This window comes from Felis catus, chromosome B1 (assembly GCF_018350175.1).
Source record: "Felis catus isolate Fca126 chromosome B1, F.catus_Fca126_mat1.0, whole genome shotgun sequence".
Classification (NCBI taxonomy): Eukaryota; Metazoa; Chordata; class Mammalia; order Carnivora; family Felidae; genus Felis; species Felis catus.
The window spans coordinates 51,782,750-51,806,951 of NC_058371.1; the positions used below are offsets into that span (position 1 = coordinate 51,782,750).

Genomic DNA, 24,202 nt, shown 5'->3' on the forward strand with positions numbered 1-24,202 from the left:
AGGGAGGAGGATTAGTGGGGTCTCAATAGAGTCAGGGAAGTGAAAAATTACAAAAATCAGGAAGGGGGTTGGCCCATATGAAACCCATCTGGGTTTGCTAACTGCAGTGTATCCAAGTTAGGCTCCTCCCCTTCCACAAAGGCTGGCAGACAGGGCCATCTTCAGGTGTTGGCTGGAACACACAGTAAATTCTTTGGACAGCCTTGAGTTTTCTCAGGCAGGCACTTTTAGAGGTGGGCTAGGGTCATCCAGGAGATGTAAACTTGAGCTGTTAGAAACTGTGTTAACATTTTGTTCACATCTTTATAGACCAAGGTTGAAGCCCAGCAGATGAGAGGGCTCAGAGGAGCCTGGCTACAATTTAGTCAAGGAGAGAATCTTTGTCAGGAGCAGGCATTGTTCAATATTTTTTACATGTATTATCCCGTTTATTGTTCACAAAATCCCTGTGAGATGGGTTGTTATTGTCCCCACTCTACAGATGAGAAAACTGAGGTGCAGAGAGATATTAATAAGTTTATATGGACAGTGAGAGCCAAGAATTAAATCCAGGCATTCTGATAGCACAGCTGAGATCCAATATTTTAATAAGTAATTATTGGCATTACAAGGATAGGGCTGCCTCTGTGGATTTGGGGTCTCACCTAAAAGGTGATATTATCCCCTGCATCAGTCACCAGAGAGAAGAATTGTGTCTCTCAAAGGAAACAGAAAAGGGGCAGAGAAACTCCAGGAACACTTCCCAGGGGGATTCAGCTCTCTTGGCCTTATTCAAAAAGTTGGCAAGCTTTTGATAAGGGACCTTGTAGGCGGTGGCTTGTAAGAAGAGGTCCTCTGCACGGAACCAGGCCAGGAACTTAGAAATGAGAGATTCTAGTATGGTCTCTGGAGGCCATGCCAATCTACTAGGACCAGAGCTGAAATAGCTCAGATCACCTGTAGAATTCAGTGGTGAGAGACACAGGGGCTCAGCTATTTGTGTTTTACTGCCTGATAGTTATTTGTTTCCCTTTTATTCCTACCTGATATTCAGTAAGGACATTCGGAAAGCAAATCTGGGAATATCCCTCACCAAGCAGGAGAATCAAGTGGAAGAAAATACCACTTGGGAGTCTAGGCTCTGAGCAGAGCTGATTTTCCAGAGGCAAATATATGTTTTCTTGAAGTCATCCAACATCATTTTATGATTCTGTGCTCTTGGTTCACAGTCTATAAGGGAATAGCTACTCCCAAAAAACAGAAAATGAAATTTTTCCTCCATGTTTTCTTTCTTTCTCTCTGTTAATGTTTATATGTTATTGCTAGACAGAGGGCAAGACACAGCAGATTTTCCCTATTCCTAGTGCAGCTTTTAACATTCCTCCCCAAATGCCCAAGGCCCTTCCTCTTCAGAAGGGTACAGGTGGGGAGAGTTACATAACAAGATGAGAGTGTAATTCAAATAGAGCTGGGGGGTTTCAATGTACATATTGAAATGTAAATATTGTTAACTATTACTTTGTGTTCTATATTTTTCCTAAGTGTTGTGTCATGTGTCCTTAAAAGGAGCCTGCTAGGGGATCCTGGGTGTCTCAATCTGTTAAGTCTCTTGATTTCAGCTCAGGTCATGATCTCACAGTTCATGAGTTCAAGCTCCACATCAGGCTCTGCTCTAACAATGTGGAGCCTGCTTGGGATTCTTTCTCTCCCCCTCTCTCTACCCCTTCCCTGGTCAAGCTTGCATTCTCTCTCAAAATAAATAAATAAACTTAAAAAAAAAAAAAAAAAAGGGAGGAGCCTCCTTAACTTTTGCCTCTGTTTGTGCAGAAGACCAGACCAGCTCCCATTGGTCGGAAGCTGCACAGGCTGCAGTCTGGTCTGAAAATTGAACGCTGAGTTAGATTAGTGCTCCCTTTCCGGCATCTGAGGAGGGGTGCATGTAGGGGACCTGAGAAGCAGCTTTGAAGGATGAGGCTGTCCCAGGTAGCCTGGTGATGTTTACTGAAGATTCCAGGGACCTCCTTCCTTTGCATACATTTCTCCTGTGCCCATTGCAAGCCTCACATTTCTGCCATCCCTGTGTATATGGGTGGGAGATGGGAAGGGGGGTTCTTTTCCTGAAGGTGCTATGGCAGCATATGTGGTTCCTAGGCTTAATATATATTAAGTGAGGGGCTGGTGTGTGGGTCTCCTCATTAGGAGAGGACCATGAGTTTATTTGAATGAATATGCCCCCAAACCTACCCTGCACCCAACAAAAAACCTCTCCTAAGGATGGAGAATATCTCAAGGCAAGGAAATAACTGGAATTCTACTCTCAGAGGTCTTTTGCCAAAGAGTTTTCAGATGAGGACTTCTTTTCTACTCTGCCCAAGTCTGGCAGAGGGAGGATGAGGAATTTCACTCCCAGTCCCAGGGATGATCTCTTCCTTCTTGTGACACTGAAATTGTGGAAAGGGATCATAAGTCAAATCAACGGGCTAAAATCTGGGAGCAGAGGAAATCAGGTAAGGTCTGAGAGAGAGTAAGCAAAAGAAGGGGCCAGAAGGAAGAAAACTAGGTTAAAAGATGAAGGGCAGTGCAGGGCACAGAGGAAGGATGGCTCAACGTCTGCCTCTCTTGGCTTTAGTGCATCCAAACAGGTCTCTGTAGCCCTTGACTGGATGCCTGGGTCCAAGGGCTGATGGGTGGTGCTTTGGGACCTCCTGGAATTGGGGTATCATGAACATGGGTGTGTATGTGTCTGTGTATGACCAGCAAATGTGAACTTGACAGCAGTTAGCTATGGGGATTGTTTACAATAGCCTATCACCCAGCTCCAACTACCAGGGACCAAGGTAACCCAGACTTCTCTTTACAAGTTAAGGAGAAAAGAGGGTCCAGAATCACAAATCCCCAAATGCACATATACATTGGCACAGGGGAAGAATCTGAAATTTTGGACTACTATTCCCAAAGAGCAATTTTCCCATATATCTGAAAAGGGTCTTCTATGTTGCCTGTGATGAAATGGTTTGCCAAAGCAGATCAACTCAATTTAGAAAGGATTTTAGTTTAAGATAATAAGTGCCTCCCACATCCTTTCCTTAGAACCCAAGCTCTCTTTAAACAGCTAAATCCCCTGCAAGCTAAAGATTACCATAAGTTTAATGGGAGTTTTGGAAAAGAGATTTGGAAAGAAGTGGATGGGAGGGGAATTTCTATGTCTTTCCTGGTAGCTGAGCCTTTGTAGGGCTGAAGAGCTGCTTATTTTATGTAATTGGCAACTGATCATTTCTAAAGTATTGGTTTAGGACTTAAAATAATCCATTAATGAATCTCCTGTATGGAACATACAAATGTTCCCAGAAGAATAGGCTGAAGATGGTGTGGGGGTGATGAAGGAATCAAAGGGAGGTCCCTTGGCTCACTAGCCAGAGTTGTCTTCTGATGTGTTCTTGCTGGCTGAGATAAGCTTGCACTCAAGGAGCCTGGGCCAGAGAGGGAGGTGCCCAAGAAGGGCAGTTGTAGAAAGTTGTAGGCTTAAAAGTTGGGAGAAGGAAAAGGGAGGGAATGGGGATGCAGAAGATCAAATGACTGATTGTTGAGAACATCCATCTTTCCTCCCAGAGTCCTAGACATACCCAAGACAGACCTCTCAGAGTCCTAGACATAAAATCTGTCTCTCAGTCTCTTTCTCTCCTCAGAGGAGTCTCATGTGGAGCCAAACTTTTACTAGGAAGAAAGGGCTGATAGATTCCTTTCAAGTAGCATTTCTCTCTCTCCTCCCAGATGACATCTTTTAAATAAAAATGGAACATGTTCAAACATATAGAGAAGACTAGAGATTAATGTCATGAGGCTCATGAAATTACCACCCCCTTTGCCAAATATGCTTGGAAAAAGTTTTTAATAAAGCCCTTTGGATGTTTGGATGCAATTGCATTTGACACCTCCTCCCTCTTTCTCTGGTTGCCTGCTTCTGGAAACCTGCTTCCACTTGTCACCACCCCTGCCCACCTTCTCACCTATCTTCCAGTAAAGAGCCAGGAATGAGTACAGTTGTGTTCAATTTTGTGTTTATACTACTATAGCCATAAGGAATTATACTAAGGAAGCAATAGAAACCATTTGGTTGGTTGTCAGTGGGCTTTTTGAAGGCAACTTTCCCCAGGGATTCATTTGCAGCATTTCTAGCATAAGGTTCTAGGGGGTGGGGGTGGGGGTTGTATCCAGAAAATATAACACAGAAGTCTTCTGTTTCTTCCTACCCTTCACCCTCCAGCACTTTTAACACTGAATTTTCTCCCTAGCTTCTTCTCATTTTATCTGCTTTGGGTTTTCCCATATCTGGCCCCTATGCCAACCTTTGATTGCCAGCCTGCATTCAGGCTCCATGGGTAAGTAGAGGCGTCTCTGTGGTGCTCCCTATGTGCAGAGGTGTGTCAGTATATCAGCAGGCAGTTGATGCCTGGAGAGCCTGCCCACTTACCTCCTTGTTTCCCTTGTAAAATCTCTGCCACTCCCAGGGGTCTCCAGCTGCTGCCAAGAAGCCTTTGGTTGACTCAGAGGCAACGCTCTGCTCACACTGATGCCAATAAATCCCTAGAATTTTTCACTCCGTGATTATTTGTCCCTCCCTGACCATGAATAAATGAAAAGCCACACACACACACATGTTATTAAAATGAACTGTTTATATTATCTCAGTTGAGTCAATACATTATAATGTATTAAAATGGAAAGGTACAAAATTGAAATAAATACTTTCTGATTCATGTATAAATCTTTTTTTTTTTTGTCAAGATGACTTTTATCGTCAGTACATGTCACAAGAAAACATTTAAAATGACACTGAAACAATCATTTAAATCATGGTGCATGGAGGAAAAAGGTAAAGAAAACAACTTTTGGCTTGTTTTGGCATGAGACCTTGATACAATTTGGGTTCCCCAAAACCATGTGAAGGGTGGTAAAATAGAAATGCTCAAAACTGACTTAAAAAAATAAACAGGCTTTACAAAAACCCTCTTTTTGATAAACCCAGCCACTTCTCTACATGGTCTGCACTTACAGTAGATACATTCATTATTGTCCATGGGAAGACAGCAACTGCCTTTCGTTTTAAAGAGCTTGGTGGAGAGGCTGAAGAAATACGCTGCAGCTGAAGGTGAGTAGAATGTTCAGGAGAACAAAAAGTCTAGATGGTCTTCAGGAACGGCACTGAGAATGATGGGGTGTGGAGGGTCTCTGGAACAAGAGATGGAGGAGAGGGAGCGTGAGGAGTCCAGATCTGAAGCAAAGCAAGTCTGAAGGACAGAAATGGTTGTCAGCAGTGAAAATGTGATGTGGGGATCTCTCCCCGTCTGAGCAGTCCTGGGTTTGTCCTTGGCATGGGTTTGTCTCTGCCTCAGCAGAGGCTAACCCAGTGCTTTGGAGATAGGGTTGGGACTCATTTCAGGCACAGCAGCACTGGGGAGACCGGGACAGGTGTAGGGGTTAACAATGAATGCCAACAAAGGGGCTTTCTCTTCTGGTTCTGACTGCTTATTAGGTGGTTGTTAAGGCAATAAGGACTTTAGCAAACTAGAAGTTAAGGGCAGCTAAATTCAGCCAGATTGAAGGTAAACAAAAGGTGAGAAGGAGTCCCTTTCTCCTCAGCTACCTTTCCCCCCAAGCACAGGAGGCCTCGGCTCCTGAAGCGCTGAATTTACAGTACGCAGTAGCAGAGGGCGTGCCCTTTGGAAGGCTCCATGGAAAAGAAGGCTTATTCCTGACTTGGGGCATTTTATTCTTCAGACTCTCTTTGTTGAAGTTCTTTCAGGAGGGCAGGCTATGCTCACCCAGCTATTGAGTGAAAAGTGGAAGCACCAAAGTTTGTGCAGTTAGAATAAGTCCTTTGCTATAGACCATCTGGTCCATTTCAATGGCCTTGAACACCATCTGTCCTAGAAAGGCAGGCCTGATGCTCACATGCTTCAGTGAGACCTATGCTCACCTGGAGAACAGGACTAGCCTTTCAAGCTTCAGGAATATTTCCCTTGCATCAGATCGAATGACAGCTACAAAGTCCATGGAAGTGTGAGATCCTTGGAAGGTTTGTGAGCCCATAGGTGGATTCTTAGGGGAGTAATAGAAACTCCTTTGACTTGAATCCGCTCACAGAGAAATGTACAGAAGACGGAACAGAACAGATGGAAGAATCTTTTCTTTTCTTCTTGTTCTGGAGTAAAGGAGATGGACCTTGAAATGCTATGGGAAGGATAAACCTTGAGAGTTGCCTGCCATTCTGAGCAGCTTCTGGCAAGATGCTGGGTGATCCGACCACTGAGACCCTGGAATGGAAGAACTGGCTCTCAGGCAATTGCTAAAAGGTATAACTACTTACTCCAGCAAATGAACCACATGTGCTCTCTGTGAACAAGACAGAGATCCCTCATCCTGTAAAATTAGATTGCAGTCTGATACAAGAGCTCTGCATGAAATGCCTGGGGCCTAAGGATGCAATGTCCTGGACACAATGGTTGTGCTCTAATTACTCAGGACCACCTCCAATGGGGGCATTTGTGGGGACAAGATGTTCAGAAAGAGAAATGCCAGTTGCAGTGTCCAGCCATCTGGGGACCAGTGCTCTGCCTGACCTCTCTCTCTGGTAGAGCTGTCTTGTTTTGGTCCTGGAATCCAAGGATTATGACAAATCTGTAATAAAGCAAATGTGATCATTAAGCTGTGGGTGTACAGATGAAACAAGATTGGCCATGAGTTGATCATTACTGATGTCGATTGGTAGGTCTGCAGGACTTGGCTGTGCAATTTGACTTTATTATGTGTTCAAATATATGGGTTGAAATTATCCACAATACAAAACAAGGCCCCTTGGAGATTATCTAGCTTACTCCTTCATTTTACAGACAGAACCCAGTGGTTTAGTGCCCAAAGTCACATGAGGAGTTCATGCAGAGCCAGTACTAGAACCCAACACTCTTTCTGCAGGGATTAGGATATTTTGGTTAGCATTGCACTCTTACATAAATGTCATATTCTTGATCTCTGCTCTCACCTTGAAAAGCAGGTGGTTGTTTTCAAAATTCCTGTCAGTTAGCTTAAGAATTACCCTTCTCTCATAAAGCCCCAGGGGGGACACTTTCTTTGAAGTCTCTCTTCAGCTCCCAACACTTCAAAGGGAGACCCCTATCCCCAGTGACAAACCAGTCACTGTAGCCACTTCTTCTTAGGGGAACCACCACCAAGAAGGAAACTGAATGTTGTTCCTGGGCCCCTGGCAGCATTCAGTTTTTTCTAGAACCTGATTGAAGGCCTGGTGGAAGGAGGGGAGCATCACATTTATGACAAGGGTAGGGTGTAAAGGGCAAGAATAGCAGCCATTTAAGGGAATAAATTTCTATAAAAATCTTCAACTAAAGGTATTGAATCTCTTTAGAGAAATATCACTATAATCTAATTGGAATCAAAGACATTTCTCAATTGAATAAGAACAAGACTTTTAAGAACTAGCTGCTTCAGGAAAGGGAGGACCCACTGGGCCCTTCTCAGTGATGACACTTATAGGGAATGAGGGTTCAGTATAAAACTATAAATTTTATTTTGATAATTAAAATATAAAAATTCTAGATATATTTTTATAAGTTTATGAGGACAAACCTCAAAGAGTCCTCCCAAAGGAAAACCAGAGAAGCCAGGTGCTTCTGAGATTCTGTAGGGGAAAGGTGAGGTCAGAAAGCCTCTGAAAGAATGACACACAAGGAAGTCGCTGGGCCCACCATTTTGCATGAGGAAAACACCCTTTGGGTTCTGGTAGCTTGGTTGAGATTAAAGTTGTTAGCAGAGATGGGCACCTGACTAGCTTAGTTGGTGGAGCATGCAACACTTGATCATGGGGGCCTGAGTTCAAGCCTCATGTTGGGTGTAGAGTCTACTTAAAAAAATAAAATAAAAATAAAATAAAAAGTTAGCAGATAGAGGTGTACATATTTTAAAAAAAAACAAATTATGAAGACTTGCTTGGATTAAAAAGTTGTGGGCTTCCTGAAACAGATAGCCAAAAGCAACTGTGGAAAGTTTTTTCTGGAGACATCAGATGCCCTGGGAATGGAAGAGATCCAAAAAGAATGGCTAAATGAAGAGATGGGGTGGCAGGGTGGATGGACAGACCACTCTGATTATTTAGAAAAATCTGTTCTAGCAAGAGACTTAGGGCAGTTTATAGATTATAGAGTTAGATTCTGCTGTTTCTTATTCTCATTGTTCTTCCTTGCCCCTCAAAAATATAGGTATCAGCTCATATCTTTTTCAAAATCCTAACTATCTTAACTTGGCTTACAGAAAGGTAGACTTGGAGAAGGAGTGTGTACATGTGTATGTTCACATTGCCTGCAGTCATGAAAAAATAAACTCTTCTGTCTTCCAGAGACTTATATAAAGCATGACAGCATGGGACATATCTGAACTTTACAAATTAAAAGAGGGACTCTGAGCTACTGGTTATAAGTCAGGAGAGGATGAAAGAGCATTTTGATGTGGAATCGGATTCTGAGTCTGCAAATTTCTAGCTGCATTTTTTTGGGAAAATTATTTCATCTCTGGTCTTCAGACTCCTCATCTGTACAGGGAGGAGATTTGACCTCTCTGACATTTATAATCTGTGGATCTAGAGAACTGATTATTGGCCTAGAATAGATATGAGGTAGGGGCTGAATTCTAGGATCAAGAAGGTCTCTATTAGCATTGTATCAAAGAGAACAAATCTTGTTCCTAGGTTTGGTGAGTAAATTTTCTAACAGGTTCCTTGGGACTCCTGGCTAATGTCACTGTGTGTGGGGGTGGGGGGGTGGGGGGGGGGAGGTAATTGAGAAAGAGAAGCTCATCCCCCTGCACAAGGTCAGCATGTTCATGCTGCTCCATCTAGTAAATTCTGGCCTTGGAAGAGCCAGGGAGGAAAAGAGCAGTACCATCCACATCTCCATGGAATCCTGCCCCTTTGCAATCAACCTTGACTCTGAAGAAAAGTAGCAAGTGCTATTCAAGCCTAATGAAAATTTCAATATATTTTGAAGTTGTCCACTACCATGGTCAGTAATGAGATCAATACTCCTGGTCACAGACATTGCAGAAGGTTAAGTGCCTATGACAAAATGCTTATGAAGTGTTTGAGGCTCTGAGGTCTTCCCTCTGAAGAGTGAGAAAGGCAGTACTTGTCTCTACCTGGTTGGCTATCAGGATTGACATTTCACTGCAGAGCCAAGAAACCCGAAGACCTCAAAGTACTGGCTAAGTCTCCAGATTTGAGGAGGAAGGGAAGGCCCACTTGGAGACAGGTTGCATTTGTCTGCCAAAAGACCAGTGTCTGCAAAACCACAAATACTGGAAATACAGGTGCTTCTAATACAACTATGTATGCTGGTTCCGAGTAATGGGCGTCGGTTGTCTATCAAAGTATTTGGTAGGAAAACAGAGGATGGCAAACTCCTTGTGTGCCCTGGATAAAACAAGCACACAGATTCTGATTGGATTAGAGAAAAGGTAAGACTCTAGCAAACAGAAGCTCAATTTCATTTGCCACAGATACTTCCTACGAATCCCATCTCCTTCCAAGATGTGCAGGAAGGAGCCACCTAGCCGAAGAGAAGACTTTGGATGCCAAGGTAACCTCAACCCAGAATAGCTCATGACTTTAAAGATCTGTCTTTCCCCCTAAGCAGGCCCAGATGTCCTGAGGAGGAGAGGGGATGTTGCAAGCAGGGTCTCCAAATACACATCAATTAAATCTCTTGGACTGTTAAAGACCTACTCTTGCTCTAAATGCATTGAAGACTCAAGAAAGTGTAGCTGCCTCTCCTCCCTGAAAACTCTGCACTTCCTCATCTTACATATGGTGAAACTGAGGCACAAGGAAGGACAGAGGGTTCTTGCATCTCTCATATTGATCTAGTGACATACCTGGGAGGAAATCCCAGGACCTCCATCTCTGAATCCTTCAACATCTTCCACTCTCTTTCTACTTAATTCACAGTTAAAGTCTGTCTGCCTATCTATAATATATTATATGTACTATTATGTATAAAATATAAATAATTCTCAGATTCCTACTTAACTTCCTATCCTCCTCTCCTCCTTTATATAACTAGGTTTGGGGGAGGGAGGGGTAACAAAGATCCATGATGAGGGAAAACCACAGGACTGCTCAAAGAAATAGACTTCTGGAAGGAGAGATGACAGGCTTTGTCTAGGGGCCAAGGGGTGCTTCAGATCTGGACTGTACAGCAAATTAAATGGAACACAACTCAACGGAAATCAGCAATGTAGACATCTGTGCCAGACGAAGTGAACTTCCACAACCTGGTTTTAAGGAACAGTAAATACAATAGAGATAGATAGATATAATATGTTGAATCTTGAGTAATAAAACAAGTTATAAATAGAATTATGCTAAATTAAAGACGGACATCATAGGGAATAGTCTGGTCAACAACCAATCACCATTAGAATTAAAAAGTAAACCGGCCTTTTCACTGAGTACCTCCACAACGTTTCTCAATGCACTAAGTACATTTTAACCATGCAAAAATACACAAACATCTTAACTAGGTTGTTTTTTTTTTTTTGTAAAAAAAAATCAAACACCAACATTATGCATTTTTGTTAATTATATTGGTTAAAGTTACAGCCAGTGGCTGCCAAATATCAGATACATCATATACATATTTTTATACAGAATCTGGACAACACAACATTACACATCAGAGAGAGAAAGAGAGAAAAAGAGAAAGAGATTATTTGTTCCTTTGTGGGTTTGTTGTTGTTGTTCAGTAAAGAAATAAAGTAAAATATGAGAAGCAATGCTAAGAAGGAAAACACTTCAACAAGTCAGGAATACAGAGGGAGAATTGCTAATCAGAAATACAGGAGGAAAAGAGTTCATAGTTAGGTCTGTGTCTAGAATTTTCTTCACTAAGAAACAAAAGAGCACAACAGGTGTATTGGTTTGGAAAAGCAGAAAGAGCGATAACATCATGCTGTCTGGTTCCCAGCACGTTTCCAGCAAGAAGAAAAAATCATAATCACAAATTAATTTCACAAGTTTTGTTTTCAAAAATGTCCTCCCTTACCCAGGAAGCTGGGTAGTGCAGGGGTGGGGGCAGCTCAATTTTGAGAGTCCTTGGCAAGGGTTTGGCCAAAACCGTTGGCCTGAAATAAGTTGGAGATATGAGCTGTCTGTGGAAATTCACGCAATGAGATGCGACGTCAACTTGCTCCAGTCTAGGCAAGGTTCCCGTTGCCAGCCAGTGATCTGGCGGAGGAAGGACACACCCCCATGACAGGTTCTCCTAGCAAGGCCCCAGTCCTGCCCCTTAAACATTTGGTGTCAACACGATCCTAAAAATTCAACCTGGAAAGAAACAAGACCTTGAACACAAGCTATGGAAGCACTACCGTGGTCACGGTTAGATACAAAAATGTGAAAATTCAGATGTAATCAAAAATACAAAATCAGTTTCAATAAGATTTGCTTTTTTTTTAACCATTACAGTGCAAGGTTTTTCAAATTACAGTAAAAGTTATGTGTCTGCTTACAGTAACTAGAGTAAGTAGCTGATTTTGTTCTGCTAGAATCAGAGGTCCCTGATAAGTGGGAATGCACCAATCTGAAATCAACCCGGCACAAGAAATGGATATCTTAACAAAAACACAGTTCACTACGGTCTTTACCCCTTCAAATAGTAACAAAGGTATGGTGTCATTTGCACAACTCATTAGCATGAGGTTCTTCCTCCATTAAAAATAAAAATAAAAATAATAAACAGATGATATTAAAATTCCAACAGAAAAAGGACTGGAAATCTGGGGCTGAAGGATGGAGCATCTGAAGGGAGTTTCCCACGTCACTGAGCTTTCCCACTGTAGTTAAAAATAAAAAGAATTGTTTTAGCATGAGCCTCAGTGGGCAATGCTGCTTTGTGCTTCTGCCTCCTTGTCCCAGGCAGTTGGGAAAGGGAGTTTCACCACCTCGTGGGATCAAAGGAAACCACAATACAGTCACGCCTCATTGTGCCATCAAGAATCACCCCCCAGGAAAGAAAAATAACCAGTTACAGGGGCTGGGGGGCTCAGAGGCTTGGAAAGGGACAGAGGAAACTTCACCTGGCAAGAGAGTATCCCTCATCAAGACCATTGTGACACTCAGAGCCTTGTGTTCTGGAAAGGAAGAAGAGGAAAGAGTCAAGAGCCCCCAAATTACATGGAAGAAAAAGAGCCACCATTTTCCCAGAGCCTTGTCTTTGGGAGTGGGCATATGACTGAAAGAGAAAATGTGGCTAAATGAAGTGATCAGGTGACAGTCTTCATGTTCATGTCATGGAACATGAGAAGAAGCAAGGGTGACTGAGGAATTGTCCTCTTTTGAGGTTTGTAGAGCCAACCAGTCCAGGATGGGTTAGGAGAGGCAAGACACACTGGAAAACTTCAAGGAGCACTTCTCTCCATGTCCAAAGAAAGAAGCAGATGTTTGGCAACCTTGGGCACAACCATAGGTCCAGAAGCCTATTCTTCATACAGCCCCTCTTTAGCCTCATCCTGGTGCAGATACCCATGAGAACTACTCTTTGATCTATTTGACTGGCCCCTTACTTGGTCCCTCTGAGGTCCTACAAATGGTATATGGCAAACTCTTTCTGGGTTTGTTGAAATTAAAAGGGGACTATTTTAGGCAGCCAGTGGCTTATTATTTAGGGCCTGGAATCTGCCAGTCCTATGTAAGATGTGCAAACACCCTCTCATCTGTGGGATGTGATCATGTGCTTGGATCTACCTGCCTCACACTAGTGACCTGAACAGAAGAGCAAATGCTTTACTCACACCCACAGCCTGAGAAAGGGAAGAAACACAAATTCCTCTACCATGTTTGAAAGTTTCCCTGCCTTTGAGATACAATGTGAGGTGCTGTGTGCCTAGAAAGCACTCAATAATTTGTTTCACAATCTGGCCATTGGAGGACATTCAGGCTTCCTCTACAAATTTCGCTACATTTCTCAAGGAGGAAAGAAAATTCTGGCAGACATTACTTCCACACAGTTCTGGTTCATGCTCTCATGGGTGGAGGTGGACAGCCATAGAATGTGGCTTCCTACAGCAGGTGTCCCATGGTTTGTTCTGCCCCAGGGTGTTGTGGAATCAGGCAGAATATGGATGTGTGTGTCTGTTGTTTTTGCATGAGGTACTTACATTTTCTCATCCCTTTAGCCATATGAGATCCTGCACCTTACCAGGCTTCCCAATCTCATTACCTACCTAGCTTTCCCAGAGTTCAGTACCCATTCTGCACCTATCAGAGCAAAGTAGTTTCCCTGGAAACATTCTTGTTCTCCCCACCCAGCTCTGACTCAAAATACAGCCCAAGGCCTGGTTCTCTGGGGGTACAGAGGTGGTAGGCCCCAAACAAACCCTCAAACAAACCTTATGCTCTTTGCCCTGGGTGCCACTAAGTGGTTGTTTCCCTCCAAGTCAGCCGAGGTCTACAGGCTTCGCTGACTATGAGTCTCCCCTCAAATGGAGGATTTTTTTAAATGTGCAAGCTGGTTTGCCTGAATGGCCCTACAAACACCTATGTTCTTCTTGAAATAAATCCCCAAACCTCTGCCTAGATAGATCTGCTTTCTCTAGATGGTGTGTTTCTGATCTGGCAGTTGGTGGTTGAAATAGCATTTGAGGATATGTGATCATAGATGTATTCACATGAGTGAAGCAACAGAATGAAGTTAGGAAATGACGTGATACATAGTGTGCCTTAAAGGCTTAAGCAACATGCCAAGATTCCTCTATGCTAAGTTCCTGTTGCTGTCCCCAGACAAATGTGAAGCCCAGTGAAAATGCCCCGTAACTGGGCTGTGATGCCCCCACTTTTGGTATCTGGGACTATTTAGTACTATTTACTATTAATTATGGAGCTGCCTCTGGCTGAAAGAAATCTCCAGGAATGGTGTTTTGGAGAGCAGGCACATTTAGTCCAGGGACATTGGTGGGAAGTGCAATGTTGTTCTCCTACTTCCCAGGAGGATGGGGATTGGACATCACTGACTAGGGCATCAGATTCCCAGGTCATATCCTCACTTCTTTATGATCTTGGACAGCTTAACCTCTCAGAACCTTAGTTTCCTCTTTTGCGTGTTGGATGTGATGCTACTTTACTCAGGGTTGTTGAGAAGATCACATGAGACACTGTGTGAAAGCACTCTGCAGACATATGCAGATGTGGGTGTATAGCCTCATCCACCTCTATGAGAGAATCATACCTTCCACATGAAACGAATGAGATAGTTTTCTGTGTCTAAAGCATGTTCTTAGTAAGGTGGTAGTCTGCTGTAAGTGGAGCTCCAAAAGGCAGTAGGGCTTGGGGGAGTTCTTTGCTTGCTTTGGTTTTGATTGGTCAATAGTCTCTGTGCATCCAATATGGCTGATTCTCATCTCATGACGAGTGGATGCTCTTGTCTTTACCCCACTCCACTTAAATCACTTGACACAAATAATAAAGAAGGGCTAGAAGGAAGAAAATTCTTTTTACCTTTAAGATATATATTTTGAGAATACTTATTAAGATGGTGAGAAGTTGGCTTCATCTTTTCTTTCAAAGAGAAAAGTATAGTTGATTTAGGAGATGCTTACCTTTGATTTAAGGATGATCTCCCTGGATTCTTATATTCATAACAATTAGGTTGGGTTAAAAATGGAGGAGCTAAATTTTTTCTCTGGGTTTCTTAGAAGTTCATAGTCTGGAGACAGATATTTGTCTCGTGTTGAATGAGTGTGTGCATTTATAATAGGATTTTAGGGTCAGAAGGGAGCTTAGGAAGTGTCATCTTCATGTTGCAGAAGAGGGAGTTGGTACAATGGGATAGTGGTGAATCTGGTGCTCCTGCTGCTGCAGTGGATTGCAAGAAGGTGTGACCAGCTTGGAGGGGAGGCGGGGCTGGAGGACAGCTCTCTGTGGCCCTGTGATGTAACAGCACAGCCTCCTAAACAATCCATCTTTCTCTTACAGGAGTCCTTCCAACCTAGTCTCACCCAGGCACCCTTAGAGAAAAACACTGGGTGAATGACTGGTAAACTTCTTGTGGTCCGGTTTGGTGAACTGAACTAGGAGATTAAGGAATTACTATTTCTTAAAGGTTAAAAAAATAATCCTATTTCTCATCACTGTTAAACAATGAGGACTTTTTTTTTAAAAAAATCACTACCAATGAATATAACTTGTAGCTTTAAAATGGACCTACTTTAAGATTATATATGTAATTTAAGGTAAGGTAATATATATTATATATGTATTATGTACTGTATATTAATATTTTGGAAATGGGCACATGGTGAATGATGAATGTGATAGATGTGATATGTCTTGACTTCAGAAACTCTTTTGACAATGCACCTCAAGACATATCAGAATTCACCATGAGAATAGAGCAGTGCCAAAGAATTGTTCTTAACAGAAATTAAGGATAATTCACTGTTGGCCTAATTGGGCATTATGGGAGTGTTTTGGGGGGATGACCCAGGGCTTCTTGTTTCACAAGGAAAACTTTACAGGTTAGTTGACTGATACAAGATCTGTGTCATGCTATTTGGCCCCATTTCTCTCTTGGCTGTCCTTAAGAAAATGGCCTTCTCTCGAGTTCTCTGTAATCCATGTACATGTTTATAGCATATTTCTTAACATAAACTCTGTAAGTCCATGAACTCAGGATGGAGGCATATGCTCTGTGGATATAAAGAAATGATGGCTAAGAGCAATAGTTAGAATGGTGTAGGGGTGTTGAGTTTCAGGTCTTTCATAAGTCCTGACCATAGGGTCTACTATGGATGGAATGGTTGTGTTCCCCTAAATCCATATATTAAAGCCCTAATTCTCAATGCAGTGGAATTTGGAGGTGTGGCCCTACAGAGATCACTGGGTTTAGATGAGGTCATGAGGGTAAAGCCCCCATGATGGGATTAGTGCCCTTGTAAGACAGAAGCCACCAGAGCTCTCTCTGCAATGTGAGGATAAACCATAAAGCAGCCATCTGAAAACCATAAAGAGACCCCTCACCAGACACCAGATCTGCTAGCACCTTGATCTGGGCCTTTATAGGCCCTAGAACCATGAGGAGTAAATGTTTGTTGTGTAAGCCAACCAGTCCATGTTGTTTTGTTACAGCAGTGGCACTACGGCAGAGTGCATTCCTAACTTCCCTGATATACATCACTTTCAAGTCTCCATCCAGATCAAGGCTAACATAATTATGGGTGAAGCACCCTCTTTCTTTCTAGAGCAATCCATCTCAAGGAAAGGGGAATCATCTCAATACTCTCCTCTCTTTGTCTCTTCTTTCTTGTCAAGCCACTTTTCCTAAGACAGGATTGATTTTGAAAAGGGATCTTGGTGATCTTACATGAGGAATCTAAAAAAAAAAAAAATTGCTATTAAGGGATCTAATATATTGATACACACTTATTTTTAGGGAGAAGAGAGGAAGAAGAGGGAATACTTTGTATTCAGGTCCCAAACCCAGGTTGTGCTGTCCATGAGGAATGCTTAGCAGTCCTTCAGAAAGATAAATGAAAGCAGAGACCTCTCAGTGCCCCATGTCTTCACCTCTTCCTTTCTGCTCAAAGAGCTGTAGACCTGCTCATCATTTTCAGTCTTACCTTTCAGCCCTGGATATATAGGCTTTAGCTCCTCAACCAGACTGTGAATTTCTTAAGGACAGGAACTAGTCAAGTCTCTGGGATCTTTGCTGGGTGAATGTTGAGTGAGTAAGAAGACTAAATTAATGAGCACAATAAAGATACTGGGCATGAGCTCATGAGTCTAGCTGGGCCCTTGGTTCTCAAGGGAGGAAATCTCCTTTAACTCCAGGAGAGATTGCTTTGGTTTTGGGAGCTGGCATGAGGCAAAGCAAGATCTTCACAAGCTTTCTGAAGCAAAGTTAGAGCCAGGACTCTCCCAGTTCTTCAGGTCATTCAGTTTGTAGTAATCTAACTCTTACTAGATGCAAAGTGTTGCTGTTTGCTTTCTTTTCAGCACCTTGGGCTTCAAAAAATAATGGTGCCACTCAATGCCCTGATTCCTTCTCTACAACATGGATGGACCCTGCCCAAAGAGCCTCCTGGGAACAATCAGATGGACACCAATTCACTTAAAAAGTAAGTTCTCATAGTATATATTTGAGGCATTTTTTTTCAGGGAAAACTGTTGGAAATCAGGGAAAGGGTTTCTTTTCCAAATGTCAGATGTAAGCTGATTCCTCAAAGCCCCTGTTCTTAGGCTATCTCAGTATGAGTGGTTTATGCACTGATCAAGCTATTTGGAGTTGCTGTAGGTTTAGATAAATGTGCTATTGTAGGGGTGAACCCTCAAAGTTTGATAAGGCAGCAGAAAGAACAGGAAGGTAAGATGCCCTCACCAATTTAAGATGGGGGTACACTGTCAGATGGGATGGAAAAGGCAGGGACTTTTATTCAAGACATCGGAGCTTGCATCATGGTTTTGTCAGTAATCAGAGGAAGTTGGGCAAAACATTTAACCCCCTAAGTCCCATTTATCCTTTGTGAAATAAAGCTCTGTATTAAATCCCCCTGGATAATAAAGTTACTATGAAAAATAAATTAGATAAACTAAATAAAAACATATAGAAAAACACTGAGCAAATTTCCTGGCATCAGCTAAATCTGAGATGAATGAAGATTTGGATGACACAGATGACAGGAGTGTGAGGTATATGAGAGCCAGTGAGTGTCTGGATGTCACCCTCAACCTGGGCCACACAGGCAGTCAGGCTCAGCAGAGCCACAACTAGTGGGCGGGAAAGGGAATACTCAAAATTTAATAACTTGAAGCTTAGAGTTAAAAGTGAATTGTGTAAAATAGAAGCCACCTTTTCTGAATGGATACTGGGCTGATACACTTAGTCTATCAGCCCAGGGATGCAGGGGCTCACCATCCCACCTGTTCTAAAGAGATTCTGGGTCATGGATTGGCAACGACAGAGTTACTTTATGGAGGTTAAATGACTATAATGAACCAGATCAAGGGAATTAGGGATTTCCAATTGAAAACCCTGTGTATTTTATTAATTGGTTCTAGTATTCAGAATAGCCACCCCCTGCATTTCCACTGAGACATGCTAAGAGTCCAAAGTCTTTATAAAAGGCCAGCCCACTCTTTGAATGGGAAATATGAATTCCAGGAATAGATCCATCTGTGAGTAAGTTCTCATGCTTGCTCTGCTTCTTTGTACCTTGCATCTCTCATCCAATGTCTAAATGTTTATTTTTTTTTAAAATCTCAGAACATGAAGTTTAGATGAACAAACTGTGGGGCAATCTCTGTGTAGGGCTGAGGGAATTAGGTGCCATTGGGGAAGGAGCTGAAAAAAATCAATTTTTCATAGCCTCCTTTTCCATCTTTCCCATATTTTTGTGGTACTTGGAAAGGCGCAGAACCACTGTTCTAGTTATAAGAGAAACTGGGTCTTTGCCCAGACTCCAAAGACTCAGTCCCCCATTAGTGCATATGCTCTGCCCATAGTGACCAGCTCCTGGGCTGCTACAGTGAGTGCCCAGAGCTGACTGAGGAATGCAGAGCTCGACTAGCTATGGGAAGCTGCAGTGGTCTCAAATATTCTGGAAGGTTGGCATGACCAGGGTTAACTGAAATCTTATTAAGAAACAGAGTAGGCTCCTCCCTGTGTCTCTTGAGAAGCTTTGGGCTTTAAGAAATTCCATTCATTATTCAAGAATTCCTTCTGTTTGGCCTTAAAAACTCAGTGGTTCCAGACATCAAACCTAGAATGGCCAATTGACACCTTCCAATCCTCTGGTTTACCCTCACCAACAGAGATATCCAAATCACCACCACTCTAAGGCTCCATTCCACCAGGCTTCTGCCATGTGGGAAGGACCAGATGAATGGGTTTTATACATTCACAACAAAGCTGCAGGGAACTAACTTTGAACCAAGCCATGCACATCAACACCTCAACATCTACAAGCCCTGCTGCGGGGGTCGGGCGGGGGTGGGGGGTGGGGGGGGGGGGAGGGCGGTCCCTGAAGCTTCGGAAGAAGGAGGGAGGTTACCCAGAAGGGGGAGCTACTCTCTGGATCACATTACTGAACAAAGAATAACTGGCTGCAGCTTGAAAGACCATTCTCTCAACCAAATTGGGTGAATGGTAACAGACAGTGAATGATGATAACAGACAATATAGTTTAAATATAAGTTTCTGGAAATTGTCTTAGACCCTCATAAAAAAAAACAATCAATGTGAATGAATGAATAATGTAACATGACTACAAGACTGACCATCTTCATGCATTCTATGCATCCTTCAAAACCCAATTCAAATGCAAATGTTAGTGAAGCCTTCTCTTATACCTCTACTTGAAAGTATCACTTCCTATTTTGGAAGCCCATAACACCTCTTTTAGGGCTTTATTTTTCACTGTATTATGGTAATTATTTATGTACATTTCTTGCCTCATATTTAGTTCCTTGGGGTTTGTATCATCTTTATTTTATTTTTTTTCACATTTTATTTTATTTTATTTTATTTTATTTTATTTTATTTTATTTTTGAGAGTTACAAGTATCACTTGGAAAAAGTTTTTTTTTTAATGAAATTTATTGACAAATTGGTTTCCATACAACACCCAGTGCTTGTATCATCTTTAAAACCCCTCCAGTTCTAGCTCTGCACCAGACATAGTAGGTGTTCAATAAATATTTGATAGCCAAGTGAATGATTGAATTTGAAATGGGAATACTGTTCTGGCAAGAAAGCTCCAGTGGAATAAAATAAATCTATTATCTGCCACCTTGTTCGTGCCAAAAGGATCAGGGCATGGCAGACCCAGTGCTCTGAGAAATCCAAGGTCAAAGAGTCTCTACCATGACTGTACCACATCTCAAATTCAGGTATCATTTGTACCATTCAAATTCTTCTATCATTTGCCACATCCCATTGAAATATACCTCCTACCTCTGATTTCAAAGTTCCTCAAGCATAGAAGTTGTTCCTGTTCAAAGCAGGGCATCCAGAAAGCAGCTAGCGAGTCAGAAGTGAATTCCAAATTAAAGATTTCTCTGGAAGTTTAAGACCAAGTAACAACCATAAACAAAACTAAATGCATCTCTGTCTAGAATACTCACATCCCAAGACAGCCTTCTCCCTGCAAAGGGGGCAGACTAGTAACAATGAAAAAAATATCACATCCAGACTAGTAACAACGAAAGAAAGATCACAGCATCCTCATGGCAGTACAAAAACTTCCCACAACAGCCCTACAGCAACAGTCAAGCCCGAAAATTAACCCACTTTGCAGAGACCTGGTCTCTGTTCAGAAAAGAAAGGGGAGAAGATACAATACCTTTCCACAATGAGGTGATGTTCTACACCCCTTCCCCACTCCCATGCTTGTTCTGACATGTCCCGGATTCCCTCTCAACCAAGGGAGTTATGCTCATGTGTCAGCAGTGGAGCACTACATGGACAAAACTGGCTCGTCTGGGTCAGAAGTCATGTCATGTCCTCTACTAGGTTTACTTTTAAGAGTTTGATCCACTCAGATCCTTCCCCTCTAAGAAAAAGAGTAAACCCAGTGCTTAGGGCTACCAACACATACATCTAAAAAGTCTCTATTTTTGATGCAGCAAGTTCCTTCTCTTCACTCTGAAATCTCCTACTTATCTCTGTCTTAGTAGTGATTTGGAGGTGCAATAGGTGTGAGAATCCAGGAAGGGTGGCACCAAGTGTGGAAATGGCCCATAACCTGCCTGCAAAGAGAAGTCAGCCCAGTATTCAAGCTTCAGAAAAGTCTCCAGTAAACAAGGTGTCCCTTGTGGGAGAACCGGGGACTCTGAGATGCTAGGAAGATGGAGCAAAAAGAGGATGGTGTGGATAGCTATGTAGTGAACTTTCTCTTGGCACTGGGTGGGCTGGAGGGTAATGCTACAAGAAGGAATCCCACAGAACCCCACCTAAAAACTGGCTTCTCTCAATCTGCAGTAGTTATGTCAACAAAAGAACAGGGAATAATAAGAATTGTGCTTTATCATACCTAAAAAAACAAATCAAAACTTTTCTTAAGCATTTAATTATTTCAAAAGAAATCTTGTAGTCTGGGGAAGCTCAGTGAGATGGTAAATTCCTCAGAATCAAAAACCAAATTTGGAAGCATATTGTCATTGTGCCTGTGTGTGTGTGTGTGTGTGTGTGTGTGTGTGTGCGTGTGAGTGAATATATCATATATTCCCACTCACCTACTTACAGGTATATATAGAAATACATATTTATCAATGGATTTTCCTCCCTTCAAGTCAACACCAGTGTGTTCCACCTTCAGTACACATGTATTATCTGCATTCCAATTCATAGACAGACCATTAATACCATAAAAAGAAATAGCTGAGAATAGGCAAAGTATAACCTAGCAAGAATTGTTTTAAGTGCCGGTTCAGCATTGTTAAAAAACAGAGCAAACCTCCCCCAAATACAAGCTAAAATGTCTGTTATTAATACACACTCGCAATTCTTTAAGGTCATCAGAAGAAAAAAGGGCAGAGAAAAAGACATATTATGAAATTGAATCTTAAGTGTTTTCCTTTTTTGTAGTCTTTGTATGTATTTTAAGGGAAAACTCACCATTTGTAGAAATGATTCTCCCCCCTTCAGTTACTTTTCCCTAGCTCTCTCTAGAGCTAGGGAATAATAAAAACATGTACAGAGTTTTGCTGATTTATCATTTTTAAGAATCTTTCATTCTTACTTATAGATCTTTCTTTATCCTATTTAAAACATTTAATGAGTTCGAGAAATGTCTTATATATTTTGGCAAAAGACACAGAAAAACAAGGGTTGTTGAACTATACAAAGTATCTAGGGCTCACGACTTAGATGTGCTTAGCTTAAGGAAAATAATTGTGTTTAAACACATAGAAAAAGGGAATCAATTGCAGACAATCCACCTTGCATTTTCTATTTAAGATGCTTTCACCCTGTACTGTAATTGGTCAGGATTCTTCCGAAAATTTTGAGTCTTTATGGCATCGCTGGCTTGTAGATTACAAATGTTTCCAAATCACCATCCCTCTTAACACATAGTATGGAAAGAGTTCCAGAAAGTTTAGAGAAGATGTGAGGGCTGGGCACAAGGTAGTTCACCACCAAATAGCACAACACACAAAATCAACCTAGAGAAAACAGCAAAATCAAAAAGTTGAAAGCAGCCAGGTCAGACTAGAATGCTAGGGTGTCAGTGAGTACCATATTCCATGCCAAGAAATTGAAATTAAAAAAAGAAAAAAAAAAGAAAGTTGGACATAAATCAATATTGAAAGCTTCAAAAAGTCAAAGCCAAACCAATGTTTCCTTTTTCCCCCTATGCACAAACCTTTTGTTTTAAACCCAATGGCATTGAGATCAGTAATTTTATCTGGAAGATTCAAGTCTGCAGAGACACTCCCCTTCCATTGATCACTTGAGTCCACAGAAATAAAGCACCTTTGGAACCAAGAGTTGTTCAAGAATCCTAGTGTCTTATTCAATGTGTTGAAAAAGTACAGTTAAAATAATTAGAATAATTCATCAAATGACAAACACAATTATATTGACTCTAGTGAATAGGCAAAAGGGCTCCCCAGGACAATTCACAACTAAGGAGATAGAGCACAATAAAAGGCTATGACATTTTATGAATATTCTGTGTTATAGCTTTGAACTTTATTGCAAAGCAAAAAATATATATTTTTATATATATATATTTTTATCTACATTTCACCTCTGACATTGTACACAACACGAAAGCACAGAAAACCAAAAAAATCATAATGAGGTAGATACATAACACTTACAGATGGAGGAGACTAAAGAGTTTAAATTTGGCTTAATACTGTGGTCACCAATGTATGCATTTTCAACACAGCAGCAAGCATTGATTCACAGGGCAAGAAGCCCAGTGATCTCAAACCCAAAAATAAGCCCCATTAAAAAATACCTGCTTCAAAATGAAAAAAAAACATTTTTTTAAAAGTCAGGGAATCAGATGTGTTCAATCGCAAACCCTGGTGAAATAAAAAAGAAGGGGGGAGGTTGTTTTTGCTTTTGTGCCAGGAGAAAAAAAAAAGTAATTTTCACCTATCCAATTAGGAGTAACCTGTCCCATAGGTTTCTTCCATGTATTCCTGCTCAGTGGGGTTGGGTCAGCCTCAGGAGCTCTGTAGCCAGCTGTTGACAGTAAGGAAATAGGGTTTCCTTCTTCCTTTTCCCTAGGGTAATGCTCACCTCTGCAGCCACAGTGACAGGGACCACTAGCCTTTGAGGGCTCCTGAAACATGCCAGGAAATGGCTGGAAATCAATATAGCTGTGAAGTCTCTAGTATAGCTCTACCTTTCTAGGATCATGTGCTCTCTTGGTGGGTGAGGCAAGGGTTTGGGACACTGGAATCACCTCATTCCCCTATCAATCCCTCTTATACCCTTTCCAATGGAGAGCTGAGAAGGCCATCTTCTGCCATCTTCAATTTTACTTATGAATGCATTTTCACTGTAAAATGTGATGTCAGGTGGTGATGGCTATGGCAGAGACCACCTCCTTCCTTGTATGCCGTCTTGAATGGAAGGAGGACGGGGTGAAGAGAAGGGACCTGGAGAGGACACTTGGCTGGTTGAAGCAGCAGCTGGGAGAGCCGAGCAATGAAATGCCCAACTGAGGAAGGGGCAGATCAGGCAAGTGCAGTTGGCCAATGGAGACCTAAGGGGGTCCACCCAGAAAGCCAAGGAGTAACTTGGGTTTGTTGACAGTGCCTAGAAAACCCTGGAGACCCTAAAGAGAATGTGAGAGAAGCAAGGCCCAGAGACATTAATGGGGCTAAAAGTGGAATAAAATCAAACTCCCTTGGATTGTTTAATAGTTATTTTTACGGTGGACGTGATCTGCTTTTGGTAGGATTTGCTCTGCTCCCAGAAATATCTGGGAACAGTTGCAGAACAGGTCAGCCTCAGGCAGGAGAGGAGACAGAGGGGTCCCAGAGGAATGGTTGGTGAACTGGGGATAATGGAAGGATGGGCAAGGAACTGATGAGCAGCCACCTGGGAGAGATTTGTCACATGAGCATATTGTACCTTCAAGTCAGCCTATGCTGGGCAGGGCCAGGCGCTGTTTTCTGGAAGCCAGAGTGTGAACAGTACTCTCCCATGTG

At 42.1% G+C, this 24,202-nt stretch overlaps 1 long non-coding RNA gene across 6 annotated transcripts in view; it reads left to right on the forward strand.

Annotated features, from left to right (window-relative positions):
* Window positions 1–24,202, forward strand: part of LOC102900242 — a 79,243-nt gene that overhangs the window by 34,261 nt on the left and 20,780 nt on the right. For 5 of the 6 annotated variants that reach the window (XR_006596561.1, XR_002155856.2, XR_006596559.1 and 2 more), the window contains one exon: window positions 17,030–17,151. This is a non-coding gene — a long non-coding RNA (uncharacterized LOC102900242). Of the gene's footprint in view, window positions 1–1,033; window positions 6,333–17,029; window positions 17,152–24,202 lie in introns of all 6 variants that reach the window. The other variant, XR_006596560.1, reaches the window with a different exon arrangement.